The sequence below is a fragment of the Ambystoma mexicanum genome, chromosome 12 (genome assembly GCF_040938575.1).
Source record: "Ambystoma mexicanum isolate Mex_15411 chromosome 12, UKY_AmexF1_1, whole genome shotgun sequence".
NCBI classification, from domain to species: Eukaryota; Metazoa; Chordata; class Amphibia; order Caudata; family Ambystomatidae; genus Ambystoma; species Ambystoma mexicanum.
In genome coordinates, this window is record NC_090936.1 from 590295739 (window position 1) to 590313288 (window position 17550).

A 17550-nucleotide genomic window follows, 5' to 3' on the forward strand; every position below is an offset into this window, starting at 1 on the left:
GCATGATTAAAAGAGTTACACCGGTAGCTACTAAACGTACAGCATACCATTTATCATGCCCTTATTGTGCCCCTGTATTGAAGACAAAATCTCACAAAGGAAGTTCCTTCATATAAGGGATATGTGGGGATTGGGGACATGAGTGATGTGGACCCTGGATGTCAGACACTGACATGGATTTGTCAATCAGACTAATTATAATAAATGGCAGATGGGTACGCCAATATATTGTGTGCCTTTTTAGTAGCATTTCATAAGTTATGCAGCCCATCGAAAAATGGTAAATGTTGCGATATTTTGTTGTGGTCGTCTAACACAGTGCCTTGTACTTAGCCAAACATGTGCCAGTCAGAAGTATCTGCCTTTGCCCTCTTTTGTATGTAAATTACCCATGTCATGGGGCTATAATACGTGGAAAGGCCTCAGAATTTTCTTAGGGCACACCTAGTTGATAATGGGGTGGCCTTGGCATATATTGATGGAGCAGGTTTGGGCATGAGTAGCATGAAAATGTGGAAATGCTTGCATATATTATTTGGATGGATCAGTTTTATTTGGGCACAAATTTAATGATCTAACCAGAACTAAATGCATTACATGTAAATAAGCCTGGTCTTTATATGACTATGCCGACACGCCATCCTTGTGATTGCACGCTGTATTAGTCATTTATGAATTTTCATTATGTATTTTGCAGAGCACTCGTTCACTTTATACTGGAGACACTTTTTTTAGCATTGCTACACTTTACATTGTATGTATCAAATTTGTTTATCCAACTGTTTGCCTTATTTGCACTTTATAGAGTCCATTTGTTGGCATTGTATTTTAATCTGTTTATTTAAGATCTATATGTGTTGATTTACTCCAAAATGAAAACATTAATAACATATAGGGTTGCTATATAAGAGAATATATTTGAGTAGATTTAGGAGGTTAGTTCCCCAGTATGTATTTAATTACCAAACTAAAACCCACTGTATAATATTATGAGCATTTGATGTTCCCCAGAATATGGAGAACATGGGGTGTTGTAAAACAGTACACAGCGAAGCAGGGCGGGCAAAATGGGATGGCAATGTTGGACATATATAACGAGTCAGCATTATACCAGGCATTTTGTATGCTCTCTCTCTCTGTGCTCTCTTGTGGTTTTGTCACTTGGCTTTGGCTGGATAGGATCGATGGGAAAATCCTAAGGTCTTTCTTTAATTTGCCTGTCTCCACACCTGTGGAGGCTCTGAGACTGGAGCATGGCCTAATTTCTCTCCAGTCAGTGTGGTTAACACAACGCACCTTGCTATTTTTAAAGACCACTCCTAGTGCTATAAATAGGAATCCACTACAGAGATTAATTGGAACACTCTAGCACCCCCCTCCCCTAACTTCGCCCAAAGGGATGTAGGTTATGCCCCTAACTTGATGACCCAGTCTTGGTGCCGCACCTTTTCAAAATGTTGAGCGCCACCAGTACCTGGAAGTTAATGACATTACAAAATTACACAACAAAGATACAGGTGCAGCATATAACATAGGTCTGGCGCTTAGTTACAATGAGATCTAAACGTTTACTCAGTGCTGCCATGTACATGACCTTGTCGTTTCTGAGGATGGTCTCAAGGGATAGCTGACAAAGTGGACCGTGTCGGGGTTAGCATTGTACATATAACTGTGGGGTCGGTGAATTAGTAATCTTGGCAGGGGAGTCGGAGACTGTAGGCTTTTCCCATCTCCTACGTGTACGGGTTTCTTCATTCTACCTGGCAGGTTTGGCATCTGATGGCTGAAATAACCCGTGCTATTTCCGTGTACACTATGAACTCACTTAAAAGATAGGTGTTACTATTATCTCCTTTTATGGATTTCGAAAGGACCAGGGGGTCCTGCCGGGGCCTGCCATTTATATACTAAGCTCTGCAGAGACCGCGCAACTCAATGAGCCACCTTCACTTTCCAGCCAACCTATCCCCTCCTCGCCCGCTCATGAAAGTTCAGAGAATACCACCCAGCATTACCGAGGCCCCCTTGCCCGCGGTGAAAATGAAGGAATTTGCCTTTCTTCACAAGTCTGTTTTTGAAGCCTTAATTTGCAATGACTGAGGTCAAAGAAACAGAATATTGTTGTAGCTGGGCCTCGGCTGCGGCTCGGCGCGCAGCATGACCCGGGGCTGCATCTCGCGTATTTTGCAAGGGGATTAAGAGTGTGGATGAAAGCGGCTTAATTAAACGAGTGGAAAATCTGTTTGTCTTTTATAAGTGGGCGCGGGCGAGGTGCCTGGCTGAAAGGAAGAGAAAGGCCGGTGCCCGACACAGCGGCTCCTTGTCGGGTTTCCTCCTGGCCTTGGAAACCTTAGCTCGGTATATCCAACCCTGTCGCGGAGAGCCGCGGCGCCACTGGTGGAACTGGTAAGGATGGGCCGCCCAGACTCTCTCTCGAACCTCAAGTTACTTGTCTTTTACCATCCGAACAAATACCACGCCCATGGCTGCGCCTAGACCAAGGGGCGCGCAAAGCAGCCAATTGTAGCACTTCGCTACTTGCTGCTTATCTCTACACCTTTGACCTCTGATGTCATTGGCCACGCGCAGGGAGGAGAAGGGCAGGTAGAACGTGATGCTAGCTTTGTGCCGGAGTTCCACATATGGGTCTGTAACGTCCTCTCTCTATGCTCGCTCCACTGTAGGACATAGAGGACAGGCTCCCAACTGTTCCTTAACAGGGTCCTCCAACAAGTGCCCATTCCCAGCCAGAACGTGCGCCATTTTTTTACAACACCTAATGGGTCTTCCTCATTTGGGATATGGGGCAAAGGGCCCCCGAATTTCTTTATCCACAGGGCGTGTGCAGCAATGTAACAGAGTTTAGCGAGGCCACAGGAGGAAACATGTTGTGCTGTGCTCTTACTATTTTTTTTTCACTTGCCCTGCTGCAGTGCCACCAACAGGTGACATGAGAATCTCCTTTCAGTTTATGGATGAAGGAACCTGCATTGGGTCTGTTGTTATGACTGGAAATAAAAGAAAACAAAGCTATATTCAAGCCAATGATCAAGGAGCAGTTTACTAGCTGCATATATATTCAATCATCACCATCAGGCACGATTAAACACAAATATCCAGTTCGTAGAGGGAAATGCAATCTGTTTCCATGGTAGTGTAGAGGATACCAAAAATGCAAATAGTAAAAAAAACATTTGTTACTGGTTGGCTGGAATTTCCTCAAAGGAAACATGAGGACCAGTCCCTCCAATAGAGGTTCACTGAAGACAATGAGCATGTCATCTGACACTGCCTGTTGAAAAGCAGTGCCATAGACCCTTGCCAAGCCTGGAAAGCACCCTTCTTCAGAGAGGACAGTCATTCCTTGACCACACAAGTGTCCATTTCGATCAGAGAACGTATCTTGTACTTCTGCACCTTCACTCGACTTATATTTGATGTATTTTCTTTATTTAGGCTATGAATTATCAACAAACCCACACAATGGTCATGTATGCAATAGTGGTCCTGAAAAAAATTGGCATCTTTTGGCAGGGGAGGCTCGGCTTACTGAGAGTTTGGAAACAAATGGGTTTATCTCTTGTGTTATAGCGAAATCGGGTCTCAGAAAACACACAGGCCCGTCATTACAAGTTTGCTGGTATCCCGCCGGTAATTCCGACATGATACCGGCAAACTGACCTACCGTTTCTGCTGCCCGATATCTTAGAATTTCCGGTAAATCACAGGTGGCGGAAAAGGCAGTAAATCCCCATTCCGTGGAGTTTGATAGCACTCCGTGGAAGGGATTGCCTGTATTTCCGGCACCAGTAATACTGGCTGTTTTTTGCTAGTTGGGTCCTGATTTACCTCCAGCTCTTGCCTCGAGGTAAATCAGTAAACCTCCACTGGCAAACTTGTAGTTTGCCGGTCTGGGAAAAATGCCGGTCACAGAATTACCAGCAATTTTCCCAGACCGGCAAACGTATAATGACCCCCACTATCATGGTCCCTCGGAAAATGAAAATCAGGTTGAGGATTGGACTTGGCTGTTGGCTTCACTGAATAATAAGCGAAGGTTTGAGAAAGTCAACTATCCGACCCTAGAAAATGCAAAAGGACATCTTTAGAAATAATGATATAACTATTCTTTCATGGGACACTAGGGGTTTCTCTCACCTACCGGGGAATCAATTTGGGGAGTTTGTCCCGTGTAAGCCCGATATAACAATCTTCCAAGAAATCTGGCTCTGTGGAGCACCTTTAATTGATGGTAACATAGTGCACCTTCAAAATACACAAAAGGCCCCCATGGTCGCCAATATGGGGAGCTTTTAGTCAGAGGCGACTTTATGGGAGGGCAAAACGGGCACTTGAACCGGGCCCCCACCCTGGAGGGGGGGCCCCAAAATGCAGCTTGATTAAAAGAATTCAGTTCCCATTAGTCACCGAAATTAAATATCACATGTCAGGATTCTTTATGGTGTGTTGCTGAGGCTCTAAACATATTGTCTGCTGTTGATGACATGTATATTCTGCTCTGATGATTTAATCCTGTAATGCTTACTATGTTCACTGTTGTATACATAGTTTGTGCGGCACAACACCTGTAGCATGCGCACCTTTCTGTGGGGATTATATTGATTATGTGCAATAGCCAAAGTTGAAATGGATATTGATGAATTTGAGTGTCGCGATGGTTCAGAAAATAGCTCATGTGTTAAGCACTCATTGTAAAGATTTACATTTATATGCAAGATTACAGTACCACATTCCAGCAAGGCTGACTCAGCCTTTGCAATGTATGCAGTCGATAAGCCTGCATGTATATTTACTTTGATTTTTAGCACACCAGGTGTTATCATCACCAATGTACCTGCAACACATAGCGGTTGCTATAGAAAGTACCATAGCATCAGTATGGTGAAGGTCTAGAAATTGGTTTGTTCAGATGCAGAGTGAGAAAAGCTCGGCAGGCACCTTCAAAGACAAAGTGTTAGTCCACGGGGTTGATTATGTATCCAAATTCCAGACTGTGGGACCAAAACTTTCCTGCTTGGATCATGCATTGCCAGAAGATGATACAGTTATCCTGGACACATCCTTTATCACTGACAGTACTGTGCTGTCTTCTATGGAAAGGTTTGTGTTTGGTCGTGTGATTAACACATTTTCCTAGTCAGTTCTGTAAAATTGGATTATTCTAGTACAGGCTAAGAAAAGACAGTGGTAAAGTGCAGAGATTGCAGAGAGGTTGTGAATCCCAGCTTCACGTTTTAACCAACGTGTGATCCTGGGCATCTCATTTAAACTTGTATTGCCTCACCTGTCAAAATTGACAGTCCCTCAACCTTAAAAATTGTCAGCGCTTCAGAGTGATTTTGTTCTCAGGGTATGACCTTTAAAAAAGACTCAATCATGGTTTCACTGGCTATATGCAGTCTTCCTTCCTCTATAATAATAGTGAGATTTGATATATTGCACACCAGGGCCACTTGTTTATTTGCTCTCTAATGGCAACGCTACTTGAAAACCATGTCCGTTTTCTAATCTCAGTTGGTTTGGTAACGGACAACTTTCGGGTATCTTCAAATCATCATCCACTCTCTATACTATAGTATGTGTAGGTTTCTCCTTGCTTCCCTTTGTCACCTGTATCCATGCTTGAGCACTTTTGCATCTGTGAGGCAGCTAATCTGTGTTGTTTGTCTATTCTGGTGTATGTGCAACTTTTTCATACGATCCGTGTCCTGCAGTTAAACTACCTCTGATATACTTTCCTGCTGGCTGCTATTTAGTGAACTGTTTCCTGTACCTATGCTAGAACACAAGTACCCATGTCGTAGACTGCTAATGTTGCCCTTGAAATACTACTTGTTTATCATTCTGAATACAACAAGAATGAAGAGGTTAAGGAGACTGAAATGGTGTTTGTCATCCTTTTTTTGATCTCTGCAAGCAGCATATCAAGCTGTGGGTTGTGATCATGACATGGGGGAGAGGGGGTGGCACAACACAATATTCTATATTCCTTTATTCCTTTGGTCCGGCGGAGAGGGGCCCCAAAGGTGTCCATGCCCTTGCCCCAAAAGTGCTTATGATGCCTCTGCTTTTAGTTGCTGTAAAAAATGATTTGGGGCTGGTGGTTAAGCCATGGTCGAACAACGTCTTTGGGATTTTTGCTGTGGTTATAGAAGGTTTACAGAAATGCAATAACTCTATATCTAATGAGACGTTCTTGTTGAACTTGTATTTGAATCTTTCTGCTCAAAATGCAGACAGTTTTTTGGACATGTTAAATATCTTACTTGAGCAGCAGTTTAGTGAACCAGGCCATGCCTATGTGATACTCAGTGCTGATTTACATTCTCATTGTATGGAACCAGTCGACGATATGGTGGAGCATTTGTATAAAAGGAAGACAATATATCTTTCCCCCCCAGGAGAGGGGCTGTCTAATATAAAACATGCTATAGACTTTGGACCCCCAAGGGTTAGCTGGTAACCAGGAGAGATCTCCCGTCCCAAGTGCCACTTGGCAAAAGGGGCCTGCTTTGGCTGTTTTACACTATATATTCTTGTCGTAACCCTTCATGCATTTGTGTTGACGCCTTACTGTAATGCCAATTGATTTGAGTGACCACTCAATCCTCTTCTGTACTTTGAATGATATCTCTAAACCTGCAATCAATAAAATGAAGCAACCCAATATTCAGGTAATTTTGGCTGCCAATCGTATGAAATGGGTGCCATCCCCTGTTAGTGCCATCCCATAGACTCAGCCTTTAAGGCGCTCTCCTTGTTGTGAGACTCCTAGGCACCCACGCCATTGACACCCACGACCTAATACTAGACCAACACCTAGACTTCCTTATTGTAACAGAAACTTGGCTCCACCAAGCTTCTGGCCCATTATTAGCCCTAGCCATTCCACCTAATTTCACCATTCTCAAGACTGACCGTAAGGAAGGCAATGGAGGAGGAGTGGCTATAATTGCCAGAGCCTCTTTGCAGTTTGTTGTAAAGTGTCTTTTGCTCTTGAGTGGAATTCTACTTTGTAGAATTCCACTCTTTCTCTGATGTCATGTTTACTTCTGTTGAGAGGGGAGATTCCATTAAGAGCCGTTAGAAGCTGAGTGAAGAGGTGCTGTGTAGGCTGAGTACTGCTGGCTCAGGCTGGTTACCAATAAAGGATCTTCACTCACCTGCAGTGTATGCTTCCTTATTACACTGGCGACGAGAGTAACCAGCCTCTGACCCACGTTGCCTTTGCAGCCGCCAGCAGTTGCCTATATTCCTCTTTTCGCCCGTGGGAGAGTGCCTGCTCCAGAGGAGGAGCGGGGGCCGTGTGGAGGTGAGCCCTCCCGCCGACGCTGTCCGCGTCGAGTACCGCCCGGAATCAGCTGGGAGCAGCCCCAGTTCGTCCGTAGGCTGCAGCGCCTGTTGTCCCGTGGAAGGGAGGCCCTCCACGCATGTCGGCACCAAGACAGCCGATGTACTTCCAGCCTGTGCTCCCCAGTCGGGCTTGAGCGCGGTGCCTCCTCGGACAGCAGGCGAGAGGGGAAGGGATCCCTGTTTTCCGGCGCGTGTCCGCCCTGCGCGGCGAGCGGGGCTGGGGGCCAGGGCGAGCCTGTACCTGCCGCCCCGTTCCCTTAGTGGATATCGACGCCGGCTGGAGGAGGGCGGGACTAAACGCAAGACGCCTCCCTTCTCCTTTCTGCCTTGGGGGCGTTCCCTCCAGCCGCTCAGAGAGAGAATTAACCCTGTGAGGGTCTTCCAAGTGTTTCGTGACTGTATCCTGGCCACATCTCTGTCTTTGCTCAGGCACGTTGTATTGTACAGTGACACTCCAGCATTGGTTGCTCTGCCAGGCACACAAGGAGGTTGCACAAAGGATACTAATTGATTACAAAGTTGCGCAGTGCATATTGGTTCATTACAAGCCTGTCTGACTCCCCCCCTTCTCGATATGCAGCACAATAATGCACGTCCGCCACCTGCATTCTTGGCCAGTCCGGGGGAGCCGTCTATTGTGTGGGACTTGTGGGTGGACACCTTCAAAGTGTACCTCAGAGCCGCGGGTGGTGCCAAATTCACCGATGATGAGAAGGAGGCGGCATTGCTCAATTGCTTGCGAACTGAGGGCCTCAGGTTATTCAGGCACCTACCCGGCCCCAATGTGCACGCTACCCCCGCTGCCCAGGCACAAGGCAGTGAGGGTGGTGATGTAGTACCACCAGTGGTGCTCGCTTATGAGACAGCTTTGGGCAAGTTGGAAGCGCGGTTTGGCAAGAGAGCCAATGTTGTTCTTGAGAGGTACCATTTCTTCTCGAGGGCTCAAGGTTCTTGTGAGGGTATAGATGCTTATGTGACTTCCTTACGCACTTTGATTGCTACATGCAGGTTCACTGGTACCGTCGATGAGTACATCCGTGACCAAGTAATGATGCGCACGTGTGATGTACGTGTCAGGGAGAGACTATGGATTGAAAAAGACCCACCCCTAGAAAAAGTCATAGAGATTGCCCGCGCAATTGAAGAATCTAGGAAGAGTGTGAGGGAAATGGCTGATAAAGGGGAAACTGTACATGCAGTGATCCCGCGCAGGACTGTTGAGGCCAAAGTGAGGAACAAGGATGGCAGAGCAGGACCCTCATCGAAGGAACAGTGCAGGCGATGTGGTTGGCGAGGGCATGCAGCGGGTGCAAAGGAATGTCCTGCTACCAATATGGACCGTAGAAAACGCAAAGCCAAGGTAAATTATGCCCGCATGTGCAGGGGTGTTGCCTCCGCTAAGGAGTCAGTGAAGATGCTGGATGTGAATGATGATGATGATGATGATGTGACGATAGTGGGCTATATGGGTAGTTCCGACAGGGGTGAAGGAGATGTGCCTGAAGGGACATTGTTGAGTGTGGGGAGCTGCAAGAAGAGAGCTTGGGCAATAATCATGGTCAATGGCATTCCGTTAGAGATGATGGTTGACACAGGTTCTCCATACACTATGATATCCCCTGAACTATACGAGTCCAAGTTCCACAAGAAGGTGTCTGAACTCTCCTCTTCTGATATAAACCCGTGTGCCTATGGGCGAGTGCCCATCCAAGTTTTAGGGTTTGAATGGGTTGACATAGAGTTTGAAGGCAGAATGACTAGGGGTAAGTTGTATGTGGCTCACAAAGGTGACCCTGTACTGGGTTGGGACGAACAAGCTGCCCTGGAGCTGCAAATTAGACAGGGGAAACCTGTCCCTGTGATGAGTGTATGTGAAGGGAATGACTGTACCATGTTGCCTTTGGGAATCACAGCAGAAGTTTTGGAGAGCAAGTTTCCCTCAGTTTTTACTTCAAAGTTGGGCAAATTGAAGGGTTTTGCACACAAGATAGTTCTCAAGAAAGGTTCCGTGCCTGTTGTACACAAAGTCAGAAGAGTTCCGATCATGGCTCATGATGCCTTAAAGGAAGAGTTGCACAAACTCAAGGAGTCTGGGGTCATAGAGGAAGTAGAGTGCTCAGAATGGTTGGCCCCGGTAGTATTGGCACGCAAGGGTGATGGAGGAATGAGGATGTTTGTAGATCTCAGGGATCTAAACTCAAGTATTTGGATTGACAGACACCCCCTGCCCAACATCAATGAGATGCTTTCCCGGGTGTCTGGGGCTTCCTGTTTTTCTACTTTTGATCTTTCCTCTGCATATCATCAGATAGATCTGCATGTGGAATCTCGCCCACTTACATCCTTTGTCTCCCCTTTTGGCGAATTCCGTTTTTGTAGGATGCCCTTCGGCTTGGCCTCCGCAGCTGTGGTATTCCAGAGGACAACGCAGAAACTTTTTGGGGGCATTCGGGGTGTAGAATGTTTCCAGGATGACATTTTGGTATGGGGTAAGTCGCGAGCTGAACATGATGTTAGGGTTCTTGAGGTGATGTGTGTCTTGAGGGATTGTGGTCTCACTCTCAAACTTAGCAAGTGCAAGGCGGGTGTTCCCAGTGTGACTTATTTGGGATATTCGTTAGATGCCGAAGGTATTCATCCTAGGGCAGAGTTGGTAAAAGCGTTGAAGGATGCACCGGCCCCAGCAAACAAAGATCAATTGAGATCCTTCATGGGTCTCGCAGAGTACTACAGCAGATTTGTCCCGTCGTATGCCGACAAGACTGTTGGTATGAGGTTGTTGCTGAAGAAGGGTGTGTATTTTGCATTGTTAGACCAGTGCCAAACGGAATTTCTCAGGTTGATGGAGGAGATTGAGCAAGCCCCGTCCTTGGGTTCCTTTTTACCAGCCAGGAAAACATATCTCACTGTGGATGCAAGTGAGTATGGCATAGGTGCTGTCTTGGAGCAGAGGGTGGAGGGCGAGCTTCGGCCTATCGCCTTTGCATCCAGAGTGCTCAGAGAGGCTGAAGGCAGGTACGCTGTCATAGAAAGAGAGGCACTGGCTGCTGTGTGGGCCTCTAAATATTTTAGAACCTTCCTGTGAGGAATTGAATACACCTTGCGCATTGATTACAAACGTCTGGTGCACGTATTGACGACCAAAGGATTGTCCCATGCGTCTTCAAGGATTATGAGGTGGATGGCTGATATGGCAGAGTTCAATTTCAAGGTTGAATATGTCCCGGGAGCGAGGAACGCAGTAGCGGATTGCCGTCGCGGTTTCCGAGGTCTGATTATGTTGATGCAGTCCAGGATGTAGTGGGAGATGATTGCACCTTGGTTGCGAGTGTGGTGCCGGCTGAGTCGGAGTTGGAATGGGGTGCAGAATGTTCTTCTGATCCTGAATTGATGGAAGTAAAGACTGTGCTCAGTAGTGGGGTTGTTGGTACTGCGTTGTCTAAATTGTATGGCCACTTATGGGAGGAATTGTCTGTGGGTCCATGGGGTGTGGCCAGGGGCCTGAGGTTAGTTCCTCCTTGTTCCCTTAGGGGGAATCTCATTGATTTGGCCCACGAGGGGCATGTAGGAAGGTCCATGACCAAGAGGAGGCTCAGAGAAGAATATTGGTGGCCCCGAATGGATTCTTATGTGGAGGATGTGGTGAAGGATTGTGCGGCCTTTTCCATTAGTGACAAGAGCAAAGTTCCAACTCCCCAACCCATTTATCCTGTGGAAGTGCCCCGTGAAGTGTGGTCCAAGGTGGTGCTTGACATAATGGGCCCCCTAGATTCATTGGGGGGGGGCCTAAGATTTATTGTGGTCTTGGTGGATTACACGTCCCGATGGGTTGAAGCCACAGCCTTGGCTACCGTTACTGCCCAGAAAGTGGTGGAGTTCCTCTCTGCGGTGTTCGACAGGGAAGGCGTGCCTGCGGGGCTGGTGACCGATAATGGTGCCCAGTTTGTGTCGGACTACATGCAAAAGTATTTGCATGATCTTGGTATACGTTATCATACGGTTGCGTTGTATAACCCACAGGCTAATGGTCTAGTAGAACGCATGAATTGTTTTGTTAAGGGTGCGGTTCAGTTGGCCCTTGCCAATGGCCTTCCCTGGGGGAGTGTGGTATCAGAGTCACTGATAGCATACAGACTTATTCCTTCCGTTTACACTGGTCATTCTCCCTTCGAGTTGATGCGAGGGAGGAAACCTGGCTCCAAATTGAGAATCTCTGCCCTGGGTGGTGGGGTTCAATCACAAGTGGATATGCAAGAAGTCTTAGATCGAGTACGGTGCAGGCAACAGCGTTTTCTGCAGGAACAACTGGCCCCCAGGAAGCCCTTGCCAGTCAAGGTGGGTGATTGGGTCCAGATCAAGAATCCCAGGTTTGCAGTGAAGGGACTCAGCAAGTATATGAAACCACGTTTAGTTGTCAAGTGTGGTCGTGGTTACGTCAAGCTTGAAGATGGCTCCAGATGGAGTCTCAGGCGTGTGGTTGTGGTAGACAAGGTCAAAATGGATTCTGCTGGTGGTGCGTGGGGGGAGTCTGATTGCGCTGTAGGCGATGCTTGGGCGATGGTCGAGTGTCCCTTGCCATGCCCTTCTACATATGGGGAGGCTGCTGATAAGGTGCCTTCTATGCCGCCCCCTTCTCACAATGGTGAAACTGCTCTTGTTCCAGTGTGTGAAGGTGATGAGGAGGCATCCTCCCTTACTGGGCCGTCTGTCTCTGTCTAGGGTCATGCTCATCCTGTCAGAGTGAGGAAGGTTCCTTCTAAGTACAATGATTTTGTTGTGGGTGCCATAGTTCGTTAGCATTTTTCTAGTTCATATGTTTTCCCTCTTTTGAGCTACATTAAGGTCCTTGTTCTGGTCCTTATCTTTCTTTTCCCCCTTTAGCTGCATTTTGGCTCCCATTATGTGCTGTGGTGAATGTGTGTCTTGCCTGTTGTGTGTGTTGCGGTAGCATGTGTAGCTGTGTGTGTGTAGTTGTTTTGCCGTCAGTTGTGGGTAAAGGGGGAAGAAGTGTTGTAAAGTGTCGTTTGCTCTTAAGTGGAATTCTACCTTCTAGAATTCCACTCTTTCTCTGATGTCATGTTTACTTCTGTTCAGAGGGGAGATTCCATTAACAGCCGTTAGAAGCTGAGTGAAGAGGTGCTGTGTAGGCTGAGTACTGCTGGCTAAGGCTGGTTACCAATAAAGGATCTTCACTCACCTGCAGTGTATGCTTCCTTATTAACCAGTTCAGATCTTTCACACTCAACCCAATCCCCAGATATGAACTACTACACCATAAGCTTACCACCAACCCTAAAACTACTACGAATTTCCTCATTATCTACAGAGCGACAAACACTGCCAACCACCCTGAACCCACCATTCCTTTACTCCTCACTCCCCTCATTAAACCTAATACGAAATTCACCTTCCTAGCGACCTCAACTTTGGATTCAACAACATATCTGATCCTAAAGCCACTGCCTTCCACGCAGCCTTGCAAGATAGGCAGTTTACCCAATGCGTGAACTCACCCACCCATACCAAAGGTAGAATCCTCGATTGGATTCTGACCTTAAATACCAACATATCTATCAACCATATCTCCAATATCACTTGGATGGACCACTCAATAATCAGCTTCAACGCCATATTCCTGGTCATTCAGAATGTACCTAATCCTTTACTCGCCCCCATTATGGTGAGAAACAACCATAAGCTTACAATAGAGAACATCACTCCCCAACTGACCGACTCCTTCAAAACATGTCCTATTGGATTTTTCTAACCCAAACAGCATTGCCGATGTATACCATGATTGTTTAAATGCTACTGTCAATGCTGTGGCCCTGCTTACATCCAAAATGCCCTGTAATACCAAGCGTACTAATTTCTGGTTTAACAAAGAGCTTATTGTTCTGCGCCGCCATAAAAGACCGCTAGAACACTCGCACAAAAAGTCACCAAAGCCGGACTCAGCAAATTCACTGCTAATAGCCAATAAAGCCTACAAACTAGCAGTTATTGCTCATAAAGCTAACTCTTTGAACTCCTGAATAGATAATCCTGCCTCCAACACTAAGGAGCTATTCTCTATACTAAGAGAATTGGAAACTCCCATTCCTCTAACCACCACTACCAACGCTAGTAAAGCTTGGTGTACCCCGATACAAAACGCACATGCCTCAAAAATATGTACCCTTCAAAACAAAATCCAAACTAAAAGGAACCTCCTAGCCAATAAAAACCCTCCCCCTCCAATGCAGAATGTATGTACCTCAAAAAATACCACCCAATTCAAATTCACCAATGTCTCCTAAGACTTGGTGCTGAACACCATTTCTACTCTGAAACCATCCAACTGCAAAGGCGACAGTTTCCTCGCCTAGTTAAACTTTGTGCCCCTACTCTTGTACCTATCATCAACAACTGCGTCAATGCTTCATTCAACACCAACTCTGTGCCTACCAGTACTGAAGAAGCGTGGGTCACTTCGCAGCTAAACCAAACCTCCTTAGATTCCTCCGTTTCCACTAATTACAGCCCCATCACCACTGTTCCGTTCTTACTGAAAATTGTGGATAAAATAGCTTACTCCCAAATCCAAAACTATCTTGAAAGTAACCAGCTACTTGGAGCTAGAAAATCTGGCTTCCGTCCTAAGCATAGTACTGAAGCTGCCCTATTAGACCTCAAAATCCAGATTGACAGAATAGGAGATGCCGGTAAAATGTGCATACTCTTCCTGCTTGACTTGTCTGCTGCTTTTGACTAGGTTGACCATGACAGGTTATGCAAAACCTTCGCAGATAATTTCAACTTCTCTAGGGAAGCTACTCTCTAGGTGAAGTCATTATTAGCGGGCCCCACCACCTCAAGAGTAACCATCGTGCCGAGGCTGCTGACCCCATCCCAGTCCCCCTTGGGGTACCTCAAGGCTCCTGCCTCTCCCCCACCCTATATAATGCCTACCCAAAACTACTGTTTGCAGCCCTAGCTATGAGTGTCATCTACACCAATTTTGCAGATGACATTCAGATCCTCATCCCTGTTACGGGAGATTATGAATAGGACTCAGACACCATTAACAAAATCTACGCCATTATTCAAAATTGGATGGCCACCAATAGTCTACGGGCCTCATTATGAGTGTGCCGGTTCCGGTAACAACAGTGCCAGTAAACTACCAGCACCGATGTTACCGTACCGGCATAATCCGAGTTCTGCTGGCGTGTGCCGTTCCGCCCACCAGGTACGACCTGGCAGGCAGAACGACACCCGCCCGCAGACTTTCATGGTAACACCAGCACCGTTATTAACGGTGCTACCGTCCTCCCCATTCCCATTGACTCCTATGGGACTTGTATGGCAATGGTGAGCTACTGTTTCCGGCGCCTGACCGCACAGACCAGAGGGGCTGTAATGCCCCGGCGATTCCCTACTGCTAGGCACCGGAAAGAAACCATGACTCCGGCGGAAGCCTGCCGTTTTTACCGGCATGGCTACCGCCAAAGTCGTAATGAGGCCCTATGTCTCAACGATGAGAAAACAGAGATTCTCATACTAGGCACCCCATCCCGACTAAAAACTCTCCATGTAAACTACTCAACCATCGACGGCACTCCCATCCCAGTACTCAAAGATGTCAAAATATTAGGTGTTCATTTAGACTCCAACCTCACTATGAGTAAACATATCAACAGTCTTGTTTCGGCTACAGCCTAGGCTGCGAAACTCGTTGCACTTAGTCGCAAATTCCTTACCCCTCAAAACTGTCTCACCCTAGCTCGAGCATTAATCCTATCTAAACTCGACCACTATAACATCCTTCTATTAGGAACCTTAAATTCTAAACTAGAAAAAATGCAGCTACTACAGAACAAAGCGCTCAGGGCAGCCTTTGGCCTAAAAAGAAAGGATCATATCTACCACATCAGGAGAGATGTGCACTGACTTTCCATCAAAGCTAGAATCCTATTCAAATCTCTCACCACCGCTCCTAAATGTATCACTAATGTGGCCCCATCAAACTTGATTAACGCTGTCACTCAAAAAAAGACCATCAGATCCTTCAGATCAGGCTTGAGTAGCCACCTCTTTGTCCCTAGATTTAAGAGCACTAGAGCAGGGGGGGGGCAGCTTTGCTGTAGCGGCTCCAAAAATCTGGAACTCTCTCCCTATGCATATCAGAAATTAGCCCTCCTACCAACGTTTCAAGAGTCTTGTTAAAAGCTGGCTCTTTAACAAATTTTAACTTTGAACGCCATAGACATTCTACCCCCTTACCAGGCCTATCATGCTACTCATGGCCTATCATGCTACTCATCTCAGGTTAGAACTTTGGTATTAAGAACCTTGCCATTGCTAATAATGTCTTGTATCATATGTATTGCAGTCTTGTACATTTTCCATGCTATAAACCGAACTGCAACACCATCATCCCTACATTGTAACACTCTGGGATTTGCTCTGATTATTTCCATGCTGATCTCTGTATCTTCACTGTATTTCCTTCCTGTAACCAGTTAAGCATATATTAAGTAACCTACGCCGTGATACCTCAGGGTTTGGGCGTGTAACAAATGCAATAAATAAATAAATAAAAATAGTGTCTTTAATGCAAACATGAAGTATTTTTATAAGAATTTATTGGGCTACTAAAAACATGAGCTTCTAACTCCAGAGACCTTTTCTAATTTTTGTTATGAAAACACTCAAGTAGGGGTGGGGGTTATCGCAAAATTTGAATCTAAAAAAACGGACATAATTTGCTGCATGTTTTTGGCAAACAAGTGCAGTCTAAAAAAAAGAATTAAGGCAATTGCTACATGCAATTCCTTGGGGCAATGATATGGATTACATGGGTATGAGAAAGAGACTTCTGAAGCAATATAAAACTGGTTAAAAGCACAAAGCACATTAAATCGGAGAGACAGTGAGACAATGGTAAAACTCTTGGCCAAGAGGAAGTCAAAAGACTTCTGAGGTTGATTAATGAAAATGGTCAAGTTCAGGCCGTATTACAATAAACTGTTATATCTGAAGAAACTTCGGTACCTCATTTTACTAACTTGTATAATGTAAACAAAGCTCAAGTTAAAGAACCTGAGAGACTATATAGGGCAGATTGGTCGTTGGACATATCTAGAGATATAATAATGGGATGTATCTTGAAATCAAATACATCTAGAGCTGCTGGCCCGGCCTGTTGAATTTAACCATTAAGTCTTCACCCTACTTGGGGCGGATGTTATATAGATTATCCCTAGAAGTCTTAAGACAAAGAAAGATTCCCACATCCTGGAAATCCTTGTATATCATACCTATTTTTAAAAAGGGCAATAGAAACCTTTCTACCAACTACAGGCCTATTGTCCTTTTGGACATTAGGGGGAAAATATTTGCCTCACTCATTTTGGAAAATTTAGAAACCTGGGCTTTTAAGCGAAAAAGGATTGACAAAATGCAATCAGGATTCTGCAGAAAGCTTGGAACTTCTTTGAACGGCCTAATTATTAAAATATTATGCCAAGATACTTGTATGAGGAAAGGCTGTCTTTATTCAGCCTTTATTGACCCAACAGACGCTTTTGACAAAGTAAAAAGTGAGAGGCTGTGGCAAAAATTAAAGACCCTTTGCTTTTATCAATTCTAGTTCCTACCTCTAATGGCTTGCGACAAGGTTGTGTTTTAGCAAATTTTGTGTTCAGTTTAAAATATAGATGACACAGGGGACACCCTAAATACTATAAGAGCCTTTCCACCTAAATTAGTTGAAACTCAGATCCAGTGGTTATTGTATGCTGATGATCTTGTCATATATGATATAACCCCAATTGGTTTAACTCGATCATTAGCAGCTGTAAAACAGTTTATGGAACTGAATGATATGGAGATAAATGAGAGCAAATCCAAAATAATACAGATTTCTCTAACACTAGGAAAAAGAGCCTGAAGCACCCATTTGGGAGATTGACTTACAATACATTGCAAATAGTCAAGGAATTTAAATATCTATGATTCCTCATGTTAGGAACTCCATCCTCCACCCCAATCTACCAAGGTGTGCATCAGAAGCTGTTGGTCCTATGTGAACAAATTATTGTCTATGGTACCGATTATTAATTATTATAAACGAAAAGGGATTCCTACCTTGCTGTATGGTGCCAACATTTTAAATGTGAAGGATAAAAAGTG

The 17550-nt window shown here is 45.5% G+C and overlaps 1 protein-coding gene across 1 annotated transcript in view; it reads left to right on the top strand.

Moving 5' to 3' along the window:
- The first annotated feature begins 2269 nt into the window (after positions 1–2269).
- RAD9A (RAD9 checkpoint clamp component A) overlaps positions 2270–17550 on the top strand; it is a 902871-nt gene continuing 887590 nt past the window's right edge. The window contains exon 1 of the mRNA XM_069628954.1: positions 2270–2406. The gene's annotated coding sequence lies outside the window, so the exon portion shown is untranslated. The remainder of the gene's footprint in view (positions 2407–17550) is intronic.